The 20,137-nt window shown below is 45.5% G+C and overlaps 1 long non-coding RNA gene and 1 pseudogene across 1 annotated transcript; one reads left to right on the top strand and one right to left on the bottom strand.

The window, feature by feature from the left end:
• The window catches only part of LOC102443323, an 18,128-nt pseudogene extending 10,331 nt beyond the window's left edge, over positions 1 to 7,797 (top strand).
• Positions 7,798 to 7,976: 179 nt separating this feature from the next.
• LOC111826793 lies at positions 7,977 to 13,707 on the bottom strand. Its single transcript, XR_002830192.1, has 3 exons — positions 13,315 to 13,707; positions 11,625 to 12,271; positions 7,977 to 8,911 (listed from the first exon to the last, which is right to left on the bottom strand). It is a non-coding gene; the product is annotated as an uncharacterized LOC111826793 (long non-coding RNA).
• Positions 13,708 to 20,137: the final 6,430 nt, after the last annotated feature.

Here is a 20,137-nt window from a genome sequence, read left to right as displayed (position 1 = left end):
ACCCAGGCCCCGCCCCCCGCGTGCCCGCTTTCCCACGCAGGCGCGCGTTTGTCGCGCAGGCGGCCGGCGTGCGGCCGGCGGGCGGGTGCGCTCGAGTCCCCTGGACGTGCCTGGTTTCGTAAGGAATCCGAGGAAGGGCAAAGGGTGAGCTGCGGAGCCTCAGCGCAGGAGCCCCGCCAGCTCGGGGGGTCTGCTGTCCGCGGGCCCTGGAGGGGTGACTTCTGCAGAAGGGGCCCTGACAGCCCCAGCGCTTTCCTTTCCTATTTTCTTTGGCACCCACGTGCACGACCCCTTTTAGCCCGATTTCACCACATTCCCCACAGGGTTTTGACACAGCCCCTGGCCAGGAGGACTGGTCTGGACTTCTGCAACGCCCTGGACATGAAGCAACCCTGGGCGATTTATCAGCGGGGTATATAGTTAGAGCTGAAGACATTGCTCAAGAGCAGCATTCATCCTCCAAGTTCCTGGGGTCCCTCCACCCTGCTCTTCCTGGCTGTGAGGTTTTCAGGGGTTCTACGTCCATGCGATACCTACTTGGGGGTTTTCAGAGGCCAATGCAATTTATTTTCAGGCTGGTATCCCAAATGTTACTGTTCCTCATGGTCCGGGTCCCAGTGATGCTTGTGCCCAGCAGCGGGCGGAGGGCTGTTATCTAGCACACTTTGAATCTGAGTCTTGAGAGGAATTCTTGTTATAATAAACGCCTCTGGTAATGACAGATACCGTTTATTGAAACCCTTCACTCACATTATTTTATTGAATCTCCATAATCTTATGAAGTAGGTGCTGTCATCATTCCCCTTTTACAGATGAGAATACTGAGGCACAGAAAGGTTGAATGCTAGTGAGGGCAAAGCCACACTTGGAACTCAGGCAACCTGCCTCCAGAGCGTGCACATACATAATAACCACGAAAATATATTTGTGTTTCAAAATAAAAGCAATACTGAACTGTAAAATAAATATAATAAAGTTTTTAAATTTTTTCTTATGATGAATAAAAAAGAAAATATATTGCCTTGGTATAAGTGGTTTAGCAGGTTCAGTCAACCATGGATTAAAAATATTCCAGGGGAACAAAGTCATGTTGCTGATGTGTGTACTGTGTGTGTAATTAGGCCTAAAATGGGTGCATCTGTACTGAACCCATACAGACTTTTTTCTTGTCATTATTCCCTAAATAATACAGCATAATAACTATTTACATAGCATTTACATTGCATTAGGTATTATCAGTAATCTAGAGGTGATTTAAAGTATATGAGAGGCCCTAACCGGTTTGGCTCAGTGTCGGCCTGCGGACTAAAGGGTCCCAGGTTCAATTCCGGTCAAGGGCATGTACCTTGGTTGCGGGCACACCCCCAGGAGGGGGTGTGCAGGAGGCAGCTGATCAATGTTTCTAACTCTCTATCCCTCTCCCTTCCTCTCTGTAAAAAATCAATAAAATATATATTTTTAAAAATAAATAAAGTATATGAGAGGATGTGTGCAGGTTATATGCAAACACCATTCCATTTTACAGGAGGGACTTGAGCATCACAGATGTTGGTATCCTCAGTGGAAACAACCCCCCATTGGTACCTGGGGATGACTGTGCTCATGGAGGCCTCAAGCACATTCAGGTTGGCTCCGCCCTACAATACACTGAGAACTTTCCCTGGCTCTCCCACCTCTCCAGAACATGTGGACGTCGTGGCAGTGATTGTTTCTCCGCAGTGTGCCGGCACCGTGGCACCGTGGCACCGTGAAGGTGAGGGCAGCCCACACTCCAGTGGCCTCTGTAACAGCTGTGTTCTCCTAGGTACCCTTCTACACTGAGATATTCCAGACCTGGACTCGTCAATTAAAAGAAGAAATGGACTCCACTTTCATTTTGATTGGGTTTCCACTTGGCTAATCCTTGGTTTCTCTGCCCAGGTCTCTTTCTCCCCACCCAGGATTTCATCATTTTAGCCTCTCCTTTTTCCTCTTCTCCAACCAGTCCTTCAGCCTGGTGCCTCCTCAGGCACTTCCCAAGTTCTGTGCTGGATCAGTTTGCTGGGGCTGCCATCACAAAGGACCACAGACTGGGTGGCTTAAACACTGAAAAGTATTGTCACACAAGTTCTGGAGTCCGCAAGTTCAAAATCAAGGTGTGAACAGCGGGGGTGCCTTCGGAAGGCTGTGTGGGAAGCATCTGTTCCAGGCCTTTCTTTTGGGCTTGGGGATGGTCATCTTCTCCCTATGTCTCCTCACATGGTTTTCCCTCTGCGTGTGTCTGTGTCCAAATTTCTCCTTATATGGACACCAGTCATATTGTATTAGGGTTCACCCTAATGACCTCATTTTAACTTGATTGCCTCTGTAAAGACTCTATCTCCAAGTAACATCCCATTCTGAGGTACTGGGGGTAACGACTTCAACATATAAATCTGGAGGGGAGGGGGGACACAATTCAACTCATAACATGTGACAACAGTCACTGGCTCTCCTCTTACCCCTCCCCACTCCAAAACACGTTTCTCCCAAATGCGTGCCTCTCCCTGGGTTCAGCCCTCAGTGCCGGTGGTTGGCAGCTCTAGAGTGGAAAAGGCACACAACCAGGCATCACAACTGGATTCCGTCCCCTCTGGCAGAGCCGTCCTGACATTGGGAGGCAACCTCTTCTGGAAATAGAGGGCTAGACTAAATATTTTCTCAGGTTCCTTTCAGCACTAACACTTTAAAACAGTGATGGCGAACCTTTTGAGCTCGGCGTGTCAGCATTTTGAAAAACCCTAACTTAACTCTGGTGCCGTGTCACATATAGAAATTTTTTGATATTTGCAACCATAGTAAAACGAAGACTTATATTTTTGATATTTATTTTATATATTTAAATGCCATTTAAGAAAGAAAAATCAACCAAAAAAATGAGTTCGAGTGTCACCTCTGACACACGTGTCATAGGTTCACCATCACTGCTTTAAAAACATACATGTTTCTCCCTAATTATTTCAAAACTAGAGGCCCAGTGCACGAAATTCGTGCACAGGTAGTATCTCTAGGCCTGGCCAGTGATCAGGGCCAATCAGGTTCCCTGCCTCCCCACCTCCTCCTTCCCTCGCCATCCGCATGCCACCGCCACTGCTGGTTGCCCACCATGTTCCGCGCCACCCCCTGGTGGTCAGTGCACATCATAGTGAGCAATTGAACTCACAGTTGAACTCCCGAGGGGACACTTTGCATATTAGCCTTTTATATATATAGAAGTTTCACGGGTTTGAAGGGCTGTCTTGTGACCATCAGACAGAGGGTATGATGGGAGGCAATATTGCATAGTGGTTAAGAACACAGGTTTGGGAGTTGAGCTACTTTGCATTAAGCCCCATTTCATCCTCTGTAAGACAGGGATAGTAGTCTTAGTATTATTATAATAACAGTCTTATTCCTATAATAATAACCTAACACAGAAGGGAGTTGCAAGGACCGACAGCCATGGCCTCAGTGTTCTCACTAATGAAGGTTCCAGACTCCATAGTTCAGGATCCTGTTTGGGGGTCTTGGAAAGAAATAAGAGACTTAAACCCTTTTTTTCTACTTTCTTTTAGCCAAGCATCTCTTTAGCCAAGCGAACAAGAGCCGATTGGAGGCTGCAGTGGAACAAATTTCCTAGTGGAAGTTTGAGTCTCTTTTTAAGTTGCTCTCACCCCATTACGTTTTTGGATTGATTAAAATTTTGTGGCTAATTCTGGCTACATCCAAATCTACATCTGCCAAAAACTGATTGATCAATCTACTAGAGAAGCTAGAGTCAAAGTCCTTTTGGGGACAAGCTGAGGGGTAGGTTGACAATGGTCTTGTCTCCAAAGCTCCCATTTGTGATTGCCAACTGCAAAGTTGTGATTATTATTGATCTCCTACGCCCATTGCTTTTGAGCAGGGCCATCTGAAGTAGAGCTGCATCAATTGATAATGGCCAATGTGCTTTTAATTCCAGATCTTGGTAAGTGGATGATTAAAGAAAGGGTTGGCGTCAGTGGCTGGGTGTTTGTCACTCAATCTGTTTTGAGGCTACGTCTACATTAGACAGATACCTGTCTCTCCCATGAAGCTGTAAGTGCTTGTTAATCTTCATACACCCCCACTTCCCTGCAAGTCCTAGTATAGTATTTACACATCGTAGGCACTCGGTTTGTGAATTGGACACATTTTTCTATATATTCATATGTGATCAGTGGCAACAAAGGGTGGAGCCAGGTTTTGTGGAGTCTGAAGTTCACACAATTTAGGGAACCTCTTTAAGAAAATTACAAATATAAAGTTGGATACAAACAAACATTTTTTAGAATGAAAACAGAAATATAATAAAATACAAATTTAAAAAGTTTATAACACAAAAAATGTATAACACCATAAATTTCACAAAATCCAGAAAAATAACCTTAAAAAATATTAATACTTTTCTCCTACCTTTGTAATAATTTTTAGACCCTACCTTTTGGCTGCATACTCGTTAATTGCTTCTTTACATTATATTTTTCATAAACTTTATTTATAGAACAGTTCTAGACTTATAGAAAAATTGCTCCTCTTGGCTGTGATAGTTTGTCAGATTATCCTTGTTTTGGGGAAGCTTGACCACTTAGAAGGATACGTACTGGTCATTTAATTTTGTAAAATGTCCTAATGGGATTTGACTGATATTCTTCTCATGATAAGCCTGGGGTATGGATTTTTGGGAGGAAGACATTTTTACAATTTTCTATAGAGAGAAGAGAAGGAGTTGATGGAATTTTTTTAATTGACAGTTTTGATCAGACATTGATGATAACTGAATCCATTGCTTTTCACTTTAAATAAGTGCTGATCAGAAGAATTTTCAATAGTATAACTTCTGACTATGTACCGTTCATCCTGGTTTCTCTTTTACTCCCCACATACTTCCAGATGCCTTAGGACAGGCTGATAAGGAGATATGACTGCAGGCCCTCTGGACATAAGATGCTGGGGAGTTGAAAGAGAATCTAGAGGTAGTTCTGGGAACATGGGAAGGTTAGAAATATACATACAAGAACTGGAAAGCCCATAAATATATCTCCCCAATCCCAAAGTAATATATTCCCAACTCCAGTTCCCTTAGCTGGGTTCTAAAAATGAGCTGGCCATTTTAGCACTCCCAAGGGAGGATGATGATAGAGGGGACTTGGAGCAGAGAATGGCAACAGTATTAACTGATTACAGCTAAATTATCTTTTGCAAATTTTGCGGAAACATTTATGTGAATACGTGGCTAGCACCTTGGGTGAACGAGGGCCCTAGGGAAGCTGTGTTAACATCCATAGTCGGCAGGACTCTTTCAGCATTATTGTGCTACTGCTCAGATTTGCTGGTACAGCTCTCTCGGACTTCCAGCAATAAGGAAGAAGGATATTTCCACCAAAAGAACACTTTTCTGTAAGTACTGATGATTATCACATGGTCTTCTCTATTTAAGCTATGGTCCTTCCTTCTCCCACATCCTTTTTCTTTTTTAAGTGCACTTGATCCACTGACTTCATTGACTTTATGATGGAGTCGATGAGTTCTCCCAGCCTCACTGGTCAGGCCCTCTCCCAGCATGCAGTGCTGCTCCAGCATAGTTGCTAGATAAAGTCAGGGATTCCAGAAGTCATCCTGCTCCTCCACAACACCTGACTTTCTGTGTCTTGAGGTGATTTGACTTTATTTAGTCGATGTTGAATATCCTATATAATAAAAGCATAATATGCAAATTGACCGAATGGCCAAACAGCAGAACGACCATCCGGACGACCATCTAGGACTACGCTATGACACCCACTGGTGCCAGGTCAGCTAAGGCGGGTGCAATGCGATTGGTCGGGGGCCCGGCCATTGCCCCATGATGGCACTGCAGAGGGAGGACCAGGCCACTGGCCGGTGGGGCGATCAATAGGGTGGGCTCCACGATCGTCCCAAAGAGGAAGGCCCAGGCCACTGACCAGCGGGCTGCGGCAGGTGGGTGGGGCCTCCTCTGCGAGGGAAGCCCAGGTCCCGGATGCTGGAGGGAAGCCAGTGCCAGCAGCCGGGGGAAGGAAGGCCTACTCTTGCATGAATTTCGTGTATTGGGCCTCTAGTAAATTATAAGTATCCCAATCTTCCAATTCAACTAACTTCTCAATGTCAACCAGTAAAATTCGAACTCTTTACAAGAATTTCTAGGATGTCCTTCATAACCTGTTCCTGCTTTCCTCACTGGACAGCTCTCCAGCCACACCCTCTCCAAATAAACTTTACTGTAGAAGAAGGTTTCTGTATCTGCATTTAACAGATATGCTTCAATGGCGCACACAACTGAGGGTGGAAACAGGCGGCAGTCTCCAGCGCACCAGCCTGCAGGCAGTCTTCTGGTGGGCTTACCCAGACAGCAGTCACTCTATTCACAGGGCCCTGAGTGTGGGATCCTGAGACAGGGCCTAGGTTGGCACTGTCACTGTGATCGGATGGGTAAGTAGTCTTTGTCACCGTGACTAAATGAACAAACAATATATGTCACAAGGACCTATGATCCCATTGGACCTAATGTTTTAAAACTTTTGATATGTTTGACAAACTTCCCTAAATTCAAAAATTAGTCTTTCTTAACCTGAAAATAACTTTGAGAATATTTATCAGGATCCCTGAAACATTTCAAAGAATGTCTCTTCCTCTCTGTAAACGAGGGGAATTAAACTAATTAAGTCTATTTGATATGTTAAAATTACATGGAAAGCACTGTCAAATAACAGTAACAATTGTGTTATATTCATATGCACATATTACTGTTATTAAAAGAAATATTATAGAAATTGTATAAAATTTCTAAGAATCCACAATGTCCTGATAAAATGTTTTTATTTGCAATTCGAGTTACACTAAAATATGTGTTGAGAAAAACAAATCTGTCATTTGCATTGTAATCTGGTCTTTAACGGTCATTCCAAGTCGGTCATTTATAGGGTCACTGTCTTACTCTGATACTTTTTGCAAAAATGTTTCCTCTTCAGAGAGACTGGTGGAGAGGACTCTGACACTTACTCTAAAATACAGGTTTCTGAGCAATTTTCAGATCATATCATTGAACTGAGTAGGAATTTTCAAAAGTCTAAAGAAAAATTGGATTCATAAATCTGCTAACAAAAAAAAAATCAAGATAAATAAGAGTTAATGACATGGGACTGAAACGACAAAAAGATGTGTGGACTGAAGGCTAAGCTCTACCCTGCACAGCGCAGTGCTGAGGAGACACAAATGAGAGGGACCATCAGGAAGCGTGAGAACAGAAACACCAAACATAAGAATGACGAAGCGTCCCCAGGGTGCAGTCCCTGCTCATCTGCTGGGAAGAGAGGGACCCACCCCAGCTAAAGCACTTTCCAAAGGGATGAAACAAAAGCGAAAAGAGAGAGTGGCACAATGGGCAGCCAGAGTCCGTGCCCAGGGAGACACAGGGGTATTAAACGTTATCCGAACAGGAAAGAGAAAAAAGAAAGTGTCAAAGAGGTTGGTTACCAAAGTCTGCTTTGTTGGAGGTGGCTTTACTTGAAAACCACCTAAATATGAAAGATTCATCAGGCCCATGTAACACAGCCTGCACTGAAGGCCACCTTTGGCCTGCCAGTATTTTATGTACAGAAGAAACCCTCATCCCCACTTCATACAACTTTGGGTGTTATCAGCAAAGGTGCTGTCATCAAGGTGAATGTGAGCGAGTTGGGCCTTGTGACGTGAAAATATGCCCAGGTTACCAGCCATCCTGAAAACGATGGATGCATAAATGCAGTCTTACTGGTTTGACAGCAAGTAACTCCTTATAATTATTGAAGACTGTGCACCAATCAGGAAAGCTCCTTTACTGTGATGTTCCTGAGTACTAGCTCACAGTTTACATGTCTGCAGTCATTAAAATGGCCCAGTTTACAAAAAAAGTACAAAGAAGCGGATGGAGTTAATTTTAATATGTTATTGAACCCAGTATGTCCAAAAATAATATTTCAACATGTAATCCATATCAAAACTTCAGAGAGATGTTTGCATTCTTTTTTTTAAACTTGGTCTCCAAAATCCATTGTGTATTTTATACATACAGCACATCTCAAGTCAGACTAACAACATTTCAAGTGTTCAACTGCCCCAGGTGGCTCTTGGACGGGACAATCTAAAGGGTGTTGTACAACTTTGCTTCTTGACGTGCAAACCCATCCCCTCAGCCCCGCTGGTCATCTCAAGACACTGGGGACTGTGTGGAGCTCCAGGGAGCTGAAAAACGGTGAAGTGGAAACTCTGAGCATCACAGCCCCAGAGCACAGCTATCCGTCCACACAACCTGAGGCCCAGCAAAGGCAGCCGGATGATGCAGGTGCCACCATCGCCCACATCGGCATCCGGCTGTCCTCGGCCACACCTGGGTAATTAGAGATCCACTAGAGGAGAATTGCTGTGTGCTTCTAAAATGAGAGCATTGCCACCGTGGTAAGTAAGTTTATCAGCAAAGTTAAAAAAAAGTTGGTGTTCGGTTGAGTTGGTGAATTGAGTTGTCTCAATCCCGGAGTCTCCCTAGACCCCCTCGGCTGTCCCCGTTCCCTGACGTGTGCAGTGGCTCCATGGACAGCATTTCTTCTCTGAATCCCAGCCCCCGGGCACGGCAGGGCTCAGTCTGTGTTCAGTGAGTGAACACAGGAATGGTAAGCTTGCTCTGTGACTCAGGGGAGGAGAAAGTGTGAGATATGATTTTGAAATTGGTTCCTTCTTCGAATGACAGATACAGACAAAGACTAATGTCTTTTCTGACATCTCCTCTCCGGCGGACTCAGCACAGACGTTTTTCTTTAACGAGTATTCATCATAGCTGCCTGCTCTTCCACCTCACAGGTTCTGCCAAGTCAACAAGAGCAGGTCTGGAGGACGGCGGCTTTGGAAACAAGAGGGATACAGAGGTCAAACAGAAAGAACTGGTCTTCCACGGTGAGGCGGGGCTTCATCGGGGACCCCCCTCTCAGGAACTGCCACTTCCTCCCACCACTTCAAGGCTGCTGTGCGACATGCCCACGGCAGTGTCTACTTTCCTGGAAGATTCCATGTCTCGGGACAGATTCAGCCCAGCACTGTCATGCATGTTGAAATTGGCCTAATCTGTCTGTCTCTTGCCTTCCTGGTTCACCTGCTACCTCATTGGAGAGTCTGAACACTAGGTTCTCCTCTGGTTCCTAAGCCTGGAGCTATGTCCGCACAAGGAATGAGAAGCCTGTGATAATATGGAGTCTGAGAAGCAGCAGCCAAGGGTTTGGTTAGGGAGCTGCAGACAGGGAGCTCCCTGCAGACTTTAACGGGCTTGGCCTGGAGAGAAGGAGAGGAAGGAAGGTGTGTGGCCTTTCTTGGCCCCCATTCGATCTCAGGAAAGTTGAGCAAGGCCAGGAGGTTCCAGGACAAAGTCTCCAGTGAGAGGAGTCCCATGTGTCCCAGGAAGGGGCCTGTTCCTAGTGCCCCTGCCACACCCAGTCATCGGCCAGGAGCAGCCCGTGGGAAGGGTGAGCTCAGCAGAGGCAGAGATGGATGTTAGAGCAGAGGACAGCGGCTGGTGCCGGGCCCATTACGCTGCCGGGGGCTGGAGGTCTGCAAGGTGCATGCTCCTGGCTGCTCTCAGGCTGTCTCAACAACAAGCTGTGTGGGCCCGGCTCAGCCCGTACACAGAGCGAGCACCACGTGACAGGATGGAATGTGCCCTGGAACTGGCCTTGAGGTCCTGGGTCAAGGCCCTGATTGTTACTCACTAGCTCTCTGACCTTAGATACAACCTCTAAGTGCCTTGGCTTCTTGATCTTAAACGCACACCTGCTTCACAGTGTTGTGTAGAAGGAAATGAACTTGTGGTACAGAATACTTTGTGCAATGTTGATACGAATGCTCACATGGTGAACAAAATCAACAAAGCACCGCTATTGGAGACCAATGACAGGACGTCTGCATTCTGTCATAAGGAAAGTCTGTGGCAATGATAGGACTGTCCATCTTTGTGGTTCCATTTGTACAACACTGCACACTATTCCAGCATTCAAATTCTACAGCATCTCAACTACTTCAGAGATGTTAGGTTTTTAATTGAATTTATTATGGTGACATTGGTTAATAAAAGTATACAGGTTTCAGGTATACAATTCTACAATACACCATCATTTGTATATTGTGTGTTTACCACCTCAAGCCAAGTCAGATTTTAAAATTATGTTCTGGGCAGATATTTATAAAATTTTTTCAATGCACAAGGATTGGGGAAGATGAAGAGTATTTCTGAAAGGCCCAAAATTTTACATAAGATAGATATTCCGCAGCTCCTGAATAATTTGAGGGTGACAATAATTTATGGAGAGCAGTGGTACTTGCTCACTGCTCACTGCTTCCCCTTCTAAATGGGGAAGATGCTGGTGGTGGAAAGCTGTTGCATTAAAGAACACCCCTCAGTTTTTATTCCAGGAAGATGCTGAGATGTCAAAGGCTGGGGAGCACCTCTTAGGAATCACAGGGTGAGGTCACAGGCATAAGCAGTGGCTCTGAGACCTCATCCGACACTCAGATTCCAGGGCGGACTCACTCTTTGGTGAAGGATGCTAGGAGATGAGGAGCCTGAAGCTGGAAGAACAAAACTGGAAAGACTGTGGATTTTTTCCTAAATAGTTGAAGGATTCAGAACTGTCTAGATTTTATTCTGGAAAAAAAAAGAGTTGAAGTAGATAATCTGATATTAGAATCTGTGGTTCTGATGTGAGCTCTGGGGTTATGAGTGAATGAAATTAGACGTTGGACTGGTAGGAACCGGGTAGCCAAGGGTGGAGGCTAAACTCACAGAGTGAGTCACACCCTTAACAATTTACTCGACTATGAGGAAACAGGTCACCCCACATCAGGACACCCCCAGACAGAAGACTCCCCAGCCAACCAGGCAACTTGTCTGTCTGCTGATCTCCATGCAGTGTTTGTTTCATGTTGCCACCACCCAAAGATTACAGCAGCGATTCTCCTTAAAGACAGACCTGAAGTATGGCTTTCCCAACTTCTCTGTCCTTCCGACCATGTTGCCTCTTCCACTCTCAGCAGTCCAGTGCCCATAGCCAGTTCAAAGGGCACAGGTCTATAGCTAGAGGAATAAACTCCTTTTGCTCCCTTGCCCTGAATAAGCAGGGCTCCCGAAAGTGTGGTCCTCCAATGCCAGCATCAGAGTCACCTGGAGAGCTGGTTACGGAGATTTCATCAGCCCCACCCAGACCTACTTATCTAGAATGTCTGGGGGCGGGACCCAGAATCCACATTCTCTCCCCCAGCCCCCACCCACACTCATTTTCCCCAAGTGATCCTTTTGCACACAAAAGTGTGAGAACCAGTGAAGGGATCGGTAAGCTCTCAGGTCAAAGATCCTGGGGCTTCACGGCCCTGATTTCAGGAGATTTACCTTATTTCTCAGTTATTTGTAGTTTTAAAGTTTTAAACTCCTTTTGCTCCCTAGGTATTCTCTCTGGACCTTCTTGTTTACTAGTCAGAGATTTTTTTTTAAAGTCTGAACAAATTACTCATACAACAATATACATATACAGTATATTACATGGAAGACCCATGGGGGAGGGGACACTTACAGAGATGAGGTGCCCCGCCCTGAAGGTGCTGGCAGGCTGGAAGAGGAGCTAAGTCTGTGTGGAACCAGCTTGGCTGCAGGGCAAGGAAATCACAGGGCTGCGAACTCAGGAGGCCTCCCTTCTGATTGGTCAGTACTTGGCTTAGCCAGTTGCTAAATATGTTGGATATCAATCCTGGCAATAAGTACTATATAAGTGGTAGAAACAAAGTTTTCCAAGAGTTCTGAGGGGGAAGAGATCACAACCAGGAGAGCTTCCTGGAGGAAGTGCCAATTGAATGAGACCTTGAGGAGCCGTAAGATTTCAGTGGGAAGACGACACGCTGATGGAAGAAAAGGAATGAGAAAAGGCACAGAGGCAGGGAACTGTGAGGTGTGGTCACGGAGAGAGTGGAAGGATCTGTGATGTATCAGTTACCTATTGCTGCGTGACAAACTTCTCCAGAATGTAAGGGCTTAAAACAACAACAGTCACTTATCCTGCTCCTGAATCTACAGCTTGCCCTTACTCACTCAGTGTCAGCTTAACGGGGACTGGGGGTTTACTTTCAAGATGGCACCATCACCCAGCTGGGAAATTGGAGGAGGCTGTCTGTTCTTCTTCTCCTCTTCCTCCTCCTCCTCTTCCTCTTCCTCCTCTTCCTTCTTCTTTTTAAATATTTTTATTGATTTCAGAGAGGAAGGGAGAGGGTGGAGAGAGGGATACATCAATGATGAGAGAGAATCATCAATCAGCTGCCTTTTGCACACTCTGCACTAGGGATTGAGCCCACAACCCAGGTATGTGCCATGACTGGGAACCGAACCATGACCTCCTGGTTCATAGGTCAACATTCAACCACTAAGCCATTCTGGCCAAGCTGTCTGTTCTTCTTTATGTGGCCTTCTCTACAGCATGGGCTTCCTCACAGCTATTGGGTTGCAAGAACAAGCATCCCAACAGGGCCAGGTAGACGATGTATCACCTTTTATGAACCAGGTTTGGGGATCATATCACCACTTCTGCTGTGGTCACAAGCCCACCCAAACACAAAGGGAGGGATCAGAGAATCTACCTCTCAACGGGAGGAGCGTCGACGTGTTTTGTAAGAAGAGGATGTGGGAAGGGAGATGTTGTTGTAACCAATTTGGGTAAATAATGTGACAGCAAGCCCTGATGATGCATTAAGCAATAATATAAAGCGGTTTTTAAAAACTAGATGATTTCATTAGTTTCAAATAGGCAAAGCAAACATCACTCTTCTTTGCAGATGAGGAAACAGAACTTAGAGAGGCGGAGTAGAAAGGTAGGTTTTCTATGCACTTAATGAAGCTTTAGCTTCAGAGCCCCTCACTAGCAATGACACCTTCTGTCAAGGCACCAGGAGGGACCCAGAACGTGTTCATATGCACGTGTGTTCTGTAAATTTTCAGGGGCAAGAGATCTTAGCTGCAATTGGTTAAGTCTACTGTACTCTTCCACTTCAACCTCCCCTCCATCACATTTCTCCTGTGTCAGGTGTCATTGGAATGGTTATGGACACTTTGGAGATCCTGTTAAGGGGAAATTAAATCACAAGATACAATTTCTGGTGGACAGGGATATGCTGATGTGGTTTTCAGTAACTTCAGCAGACAGTGAAGTTATTACTGGGCATCCTGAAGTAGAAGTGACTTCCAGGAATACTGCTCTGGCTTGCTGGCTGACTCACCCGGCGCTGTGATGCTAGAGGCCAGGACGAGAGGTCACATAGGACATGACTGTGTCCTGTGGTATATGGAACCAGAAGGAATTAGTTTGAAATGTGCATCACCAGAAGCTAGTCTGCGGAGAATTCTCCCAATCAGGATGCAGTTGTTGTACCTGCCAAAGGCAGAGTGAGTGCAAGGAAAGCATGAAGACATCATGATACAAGTTATTAAGAAAGAGGCTCTTTCCTGAAACTCTCTGGAAGGAAGACGGGGACTCAGAACTGCTCACAGCGAAGAAAGTTGATACCTGAGATGTGTTTGCAGGAAATGGGAGAAAAATGAGGCTATTTGTGACCCCAATTATCAACTCATCAACAAAAAGCATTTATAAAGTCCCAAGTGTTCCAGGACACTGTGGGGATACTGGAGTATAGAGGGTGACCGCTAGTTAGATGCACTGAATTAGACAGGGTTTCTGATCTGTATGATATAAGGTAATGTGAAATGAAGTTAACTCAGGCCAACTTACCAGGTAAAACCAACAAAAGAAGGAAAATAAGGCATTACTTACACAGTGCAGCAACTGCATTTACACTGGTCATTGGCACACAGCATTTGTTGGTGGAGGTGGAAAGCAGGGAGCAAGTCTGGGAAGGAGAGAGAGGGAAGTAGCTGGAAGTCCTAGGCTTAACCAGGGCAAAGGGAAAGAAACCCACCTGGAGAGGCTCCGTGGGGGAAGGCTGATTCTCAGTGGGCTGGGCAGGGAGGCTGTTTCCCGGGCACGTTTCAAGCAACAGCTGGGTGCAACTCCTGATGGAATTCCAGCGAAGAGGCAGGAACTCAGAGAGTGTTTGCGAGGAGTGATCTGAAACCCACAGTGATAATAACCACCACTGTCATCTTTTAGATTCCTGTGTCAAACCAAAACATCAATGCATTTTACTTATTGATGCAAGGTGAAATAACTTGCATTCCTGATGATGCCTTTGAAAGAGAAACAGACCATCTTCGATGTGTTTGTGAAAGGTCGTAGGAGCCATGACATCATCAGACATGGTGGGGCTGGGGTTCAATGGGTCAGGTTGATGAGTGTCGTAGCAATAGTGAAACCGAAAGGAGAAGACAAAAGTTAATGGAGGTCAGACCAAGACTGTGAGAGTGATCACGGGAAGGAGGCAGGTCGGTGGAGAACGGGCCGTGCTAAGGGTGGTCTGAACTGAAGCTCCCTCGGAGGGTTGCTGGTGGTCCTGGCCTCTCAGCCGCAGCCTGGTTCTCTCATGTACTTACATCTCAGATGAATGGGCACTGCCTGCTGGCTTTCACTCCCGCTGGTGCCTCCCAGGCTGGGCCCCATGCCAGCACTGTACCAACTGCAGAAGTCCCCTCCCAATCCCCTCAGTCTTTTCTGCCCTCAGCAGCCCTGGGCCTGGTAGGTCCCTTCCTCCTTTTGGAAAGTCCCTTCCCTGTTAGGACTTCTGTGATCTACATTTTTGCCCAATCTCCCTCTGCTCCTTTCCTATGACTTTCCACGACTCCTCGCCCATTTCACGTTCCTTGACTGTGGGCACCTCCAGGATCAACCCTGGTCCTCTGGTCTTCTCGCTTTATACTGGACACCAGTTCACTTTTATTTTCTCAATAAATACACTTACTAAAAGAATCCCCAAAGCTACATTTCCAAAAAGCCAACCATTTTTGCCAAAGCTTCTAGTACATGCTCCCTGCTGTGTTGTCATCATTTCAAACTCAAAATACCCAAAACTTAATTTATCCCCTACCCCCCAAGCCTAACGTCCTCCCTCACTTCCTAATTTCTGGTCATGTTATCACACTTCTCAAATTCTCCTAAATTTGTGCCGTTGGGCTTTCCTGTCCCTTTGTCCCTCCATCAGTCACCAAGTCCTGTGGACTCACCCTTGCCATGTTCATAAATTCATTGCTACCTGTCTCTTCTCATCCCAAGAATCGAAAGCCATCTCGTCACATCTCTCCAGGGGAGAGTCTGGTAGCTGTTTCTCTCTGAATTATCTTCCTTAAACACTGTCTTGGTAGCAGTAGCTTCATATATCAAGTGCTTACTATATGCCAAGTACTTTAGTAGAAGTTTTAAATACGCTACCTCATTTAAGCCTCTCAACCCTATGAATCGACACTACTGTTAAACACATTTCACAAATGGGAAAACTGAGTCTCAGCAAGTTTACCTCTGCGTCCCAGAGTCATACAGCTAACGTGGAATACGGCCTTGAACTCGTATCTAGTCAACTCCAATGTGTGGCATGCTGCATGCGTGCTAAAAAACCGACAGCAGTCTCCTGTGACTTATCAGGTCCAGCATCCTTGTTCAACACCCAGCGTCTCCTAAACTAGCCTCACCAATCTGCCCGCTGGACTGCCTTCTACTGTCCAGAGTGGTACCTTCCTCTTAACGGCCCCACCTTCCTAAGCAGTGGGTGGAGCACGGCACTGAGTCATGAGTCTGACATGTGTACTTCTCTAACCCTGAGTTCTCTTACTTGTGAAATACCCACCCCACAATCCCAGGATTGTTGTGAGGATTAAATATAACGATTACAGAAAGCGCAGCATGGCGCAAGGCACATAATAGGTGCATGATAAATAGGACCCACTGTGACTAGTCCTATTTTTTCTGCCTCTCTGCTTTTGTTCATAGTATTCCCCACATATGTAATGCATGTTCTTCTTGTTGCTCTAACCTAACAGTTATTAAAGGCCAAATCCCATCTTCACGAAACGTTCCCTTTAGCCAGCACACACTACTCTCTCCCCTCTGCAATTCTGAATGTGCTTTTTATGTGCACTAGGTGGCTAGTATTATATACTATCTTATTCTCAAATGGTTTCATATAAACGAGGCTCACACGTCACTTGTGAGCTTGTTGGTATTTCTTCTGTTCCCATCTCAAAGCTCCTGGCAAAGTGTTCCAAAGTGATTTATTAACTGACTGGTGGAGACATTTAAACGTTAGAAGAAGTATGAGAAAATAAAGACAAAATTGGCTATTATGTTGTTTGATTTGATTTAGCAACCAGAGGTCTGTGTTTAGGTTATCCTGTAAGAGGCGCGGGCCAGGAGGGGGGGTTCAGGAACACAGTCGGTGCCAACTGTGGTAAAGGGAAGGAGAAACGGTGCACTCAGGATTATTGCTATTATTGCACTCTTTCTTTAAACCCCTTCTCTTAGAGAAAAGACAGACCTGAGAGGAAAGATGTGAGTTACATTTCCGGGGAACCGCTGGGAAAGAGGCCCGGACGGGAGTGAAGATGCAATGGGCTAGCTAGAAGCAACGAAGAGGAGGACCCCAGGCATTCACGTTTGTAAGTAACACAGAAAAAACAGGAAGCACATTAAACAGAAGAGCCAGAGGTCACATTAAGAAGTGAGATTGTGGCTGACACAAGTGTAAGAGGAAAAGCCTTAAATGCACCCAGGAAACTGGGTCATGGAGAGCCAGCAGCATTGCTTACCTCGCTACTCATGGAGAAAATTAGATAACTGTGTTATTTTGAAAGAAACCAGGTTCTGTTTACTGAATGGTCTGAAAGAAGTGAGAAGGGCCAGATAGGGGATGCTTTGTTTTGGTTCTGAGATTATGTCACACGGGAGAGCCCGCGTGCTGTATTCAAAAATGCCAACACGAGAAAGATCGGGGCAGGTTTCTGAGCTCTGGCAGGTGGGACTGGCACTGTGGGTGAGCAGCAAAGGTGCCTGAAGGGAGAGCGTGCACTCATGGCTCTGAGCCCCCTTCTTGTTCTGCGGGGAATGGCAATTATTACTTAAAGGCAGAGTGAGAGGAAGTTTCCTAAATCATCTGCATGGCATCGCCTTTGGCTGTGCCATGTAGCCGCCTACCTACCCTGGGGATTCTGCAGTTTCTAATTTGTTCGCTTACAGGATAAGAGGAATGCATTTAGCCAGGCCTGCTAGCTTCTGTGTCAGGCAACCCAGAACTCTCATGACTGTCTTCACAGTCCAAGCAGGGGTTAGGCAGGTGGCCTTGCACGGGATAATTCAGTAGCACAGCTCCTTTCCTGTAGTTCTGCCATCTCAATTTGGTTGTGTTCCTAGGATTGGTGAGTCAATCTCTTTTTTTTTCCCCTTAAAATAATTTTATTAATATGCACTGAAAATAAACTAGCTACCACATTTTTAGATGTTTTAAATTTTTTTTTTTCCGCTAAAAGTATTACAAAGGGTATTACATAAGTGTCCTTTTTTCCCCCCCACCGGTGAGTCAATCTCTGTAGAAGAAAATATAGTATTGGTCTGGATAAAGAAATCTAGGCAGTAATTCATATTTTTCTACCAATTGACATGCCTATAAACATGGGATGATTTAATTTTCCATGTCAAACAGATGCTCTGGGTTGCGAAGACCAAAAAAGTATGTGGGTCTCATTTTTTGGTAAAAGCATAGGGGTAAACCCTAGCTGGTTTGGCTTAGTGGATGGAGCGTCAGCTGCAGACCAAAGGGTCCCAGGTTCGATTCCAGTCAAGGGGCACATGCCCGGGGTTGCAGGCTCGATCCTCAGTAGGGGGTGTGCAGGAGGCAGCCTATCAGTGATTCTCTCTCATCATTGATATTTCTCTCTCTCTCTTTCCCTCTCCCTCTCTGAAATCAATAAAAATATATATATATTTTTTAAAAAGCACAGGAGTAAATGAGTATTGCAAAAGTTTATTTGTTGAATTGGTGTGTTACTAAATGAATGAAGCTTCTATAGAGATATGGTGGAAGATATCTAAGAAGCATAAATGAGAGAGGAACCATGAAAATTAATCATTTAGCTAACAACTGCAGTATATATTGAGGCAACATGGTAATTGTGGAAATCCTATGACTTCAACGTTCCATATTAGCATCAAGGTGACATTGCATTGTAGAGGTTACTGTCATTGTTGTAGGTCTTCAAACCACGTTCAGATTGAAATAAATTAGAATGTTTTTCATGCAAGTAGCTGAATAGACAAAGTTGAGGGTATTTTACAAAAGTGTTAAAGGTAGTTTTGAAAGTACACACACACAAAGACCAATATAATATAGCTTATGTAGACAGGAAGGTCATTCTCAAGCAATAGCATAAGGGATATGAGTTGGAAATAAAGACTAGAGCTCCTTGTCCATGGTGGACAAAGTTTTCAGAATCTCCTCCTGGAAGACAGACAGACTTACTTAAAGCCCTTAGCCCTATAACCATGCTTAGGTCCTCAGAGTCATCAGGTAACATAAAACAAAGAGAATTCCGCTCTGAATTCACAGTTTTATGGCAGAAAGATGTCATCTAATTTAATGCCCATTTTAACTAGAAGGAAAGTCTCCGAGCAGTAGAATGATTTGCCCAATGTCACAGTTGGAATAGATAGTGTAATTCTACTCCATAGAGAAGCATTAGCAATCTCATGGTTGTGTTGAAATCAAGGCTATTTTGTGTGCAAAATATCACGGGCCCTTTCATGAAATGGGTGGTGGGGAGTAAGAAAGAAGGTAGGCTCTCGTTTCTGAAGTGGTGGGGAAAAGAGAATCAGTAACCACACGATCAAGGTCTAGGACTGGGGGTGCCAGCAGCCTTCTAGTGCTTAGAAGCCAAGAGGAGGAAGCTCTGTTCTCTGAAATCTGTCTGTTTATGGAAGGAAATGACACTATGGGTCAGTTAAAGTTCAAGAGCTGGGGCCAGGCTGGGTGCCAAGGCCATTGACAACTGAGATTCAGAATAAGACTAGTCTCCCGATGGCCTGGAGACAAGACAGGGCAAGGGATCAGACCCAAGGAGGAAGTGCCCAGCTAGAGATGAGAACTGGGAGAGAGAGCCATCAGTTCTTTAGGTCTGACAACGAGGTCCCTCAGGAAGTCACCTGAGTCAAGCAGTCGTGGCCAGACCTGGTCTGGGCTGGTGACTTATTCTCAAGCTCCGCCATCTACATGAGGAGGGGTAGAGACACTCAGGCTTTGCACCTGTGGTGTCCAGGACTGTGTCCAGGGTGTGAAAGGATGTGGCTGGGCGTTGATTAGGAAGGCAACGCCCCAGAAGCAGGTGGATTAAGTGGAAATAAAGAACCAGCAGCTCTCTGTCTCTGAAAGGTCCTAGATTGACCCCCCTAAGACCTGGAATCTCAATTCAGCTTTGTCACTACTTGGTTTTTGGCCCTGGACAAATTGTTTGTATGCCTAGGTTGCAGCTTCTTCTGTTTAAGGGGGAAATGATGTAGCTAATAAGGAGGGACACTGAGTCTCGGCAATTTGCCTGTTCACTCTGAGCAGATGGTCAGGTTGCTGTGGGATCAAAGGGGCTGAGCCACAGGAAGCACTCACAGAGCTGGAAGGTGCTGGGCTAGCGGGGGCTGTTACCCTTCTCAGTCACCTCTTCTCGGGGGCAAACAGCCCATTTTTCCAGGTTGTTCTGCACAGGCCAATTTTCCATTTTCTCCTCAGATGATCAAGTCTAGATTTGGACAAAGACCACGAAGAAAGAACCGCCTACCTAAGTCCCATTTAGGCAACATCCCTGACAATGAACATTTACGGAATCCTTCCTCAGTTGTCAGGTCCCATGCTGGGTACTTTATATTCACCACCCCATCAGGAAGTTTCTACCATTAGGCCCAATTTACAGATGAAGACACTGAGGCCCACAGAGCTTACAAACAAGTGGTGGGATCAGAATTTGAACTCAGGCAGCCTGTGCTTTCTAACCACCAAATCACACGGTCTTTCCTAGGTAAAGCTACTAGGTCATGAACAGGTAGGAACGGAGAGTAGAGAAGGAATTTTCAATGGGAAGAACTGATACCTGCGGATTTGGGGAAGAGGGAGATGGAAAGAA

This window comes from Myotis lucifugus, unplaced genomic scaffold (assembly GCF_000147115.1).
Source record: "Myotis lucifugus unplaced genomic scaffold, Myoluc2.0 scaffold_102, whole genome shotgun sequence".
Lineage (NCBI taxonomy): Eukaryota > Metazoa > Chordata > Mammalia > Chiroptera > Vespertilionidae > Myotis > Myotis lucifugus.
Note: the sequence above shows the minus strand (reverse complement) of the source record. Positions and strands in the feature narration are given on the sequence as shown.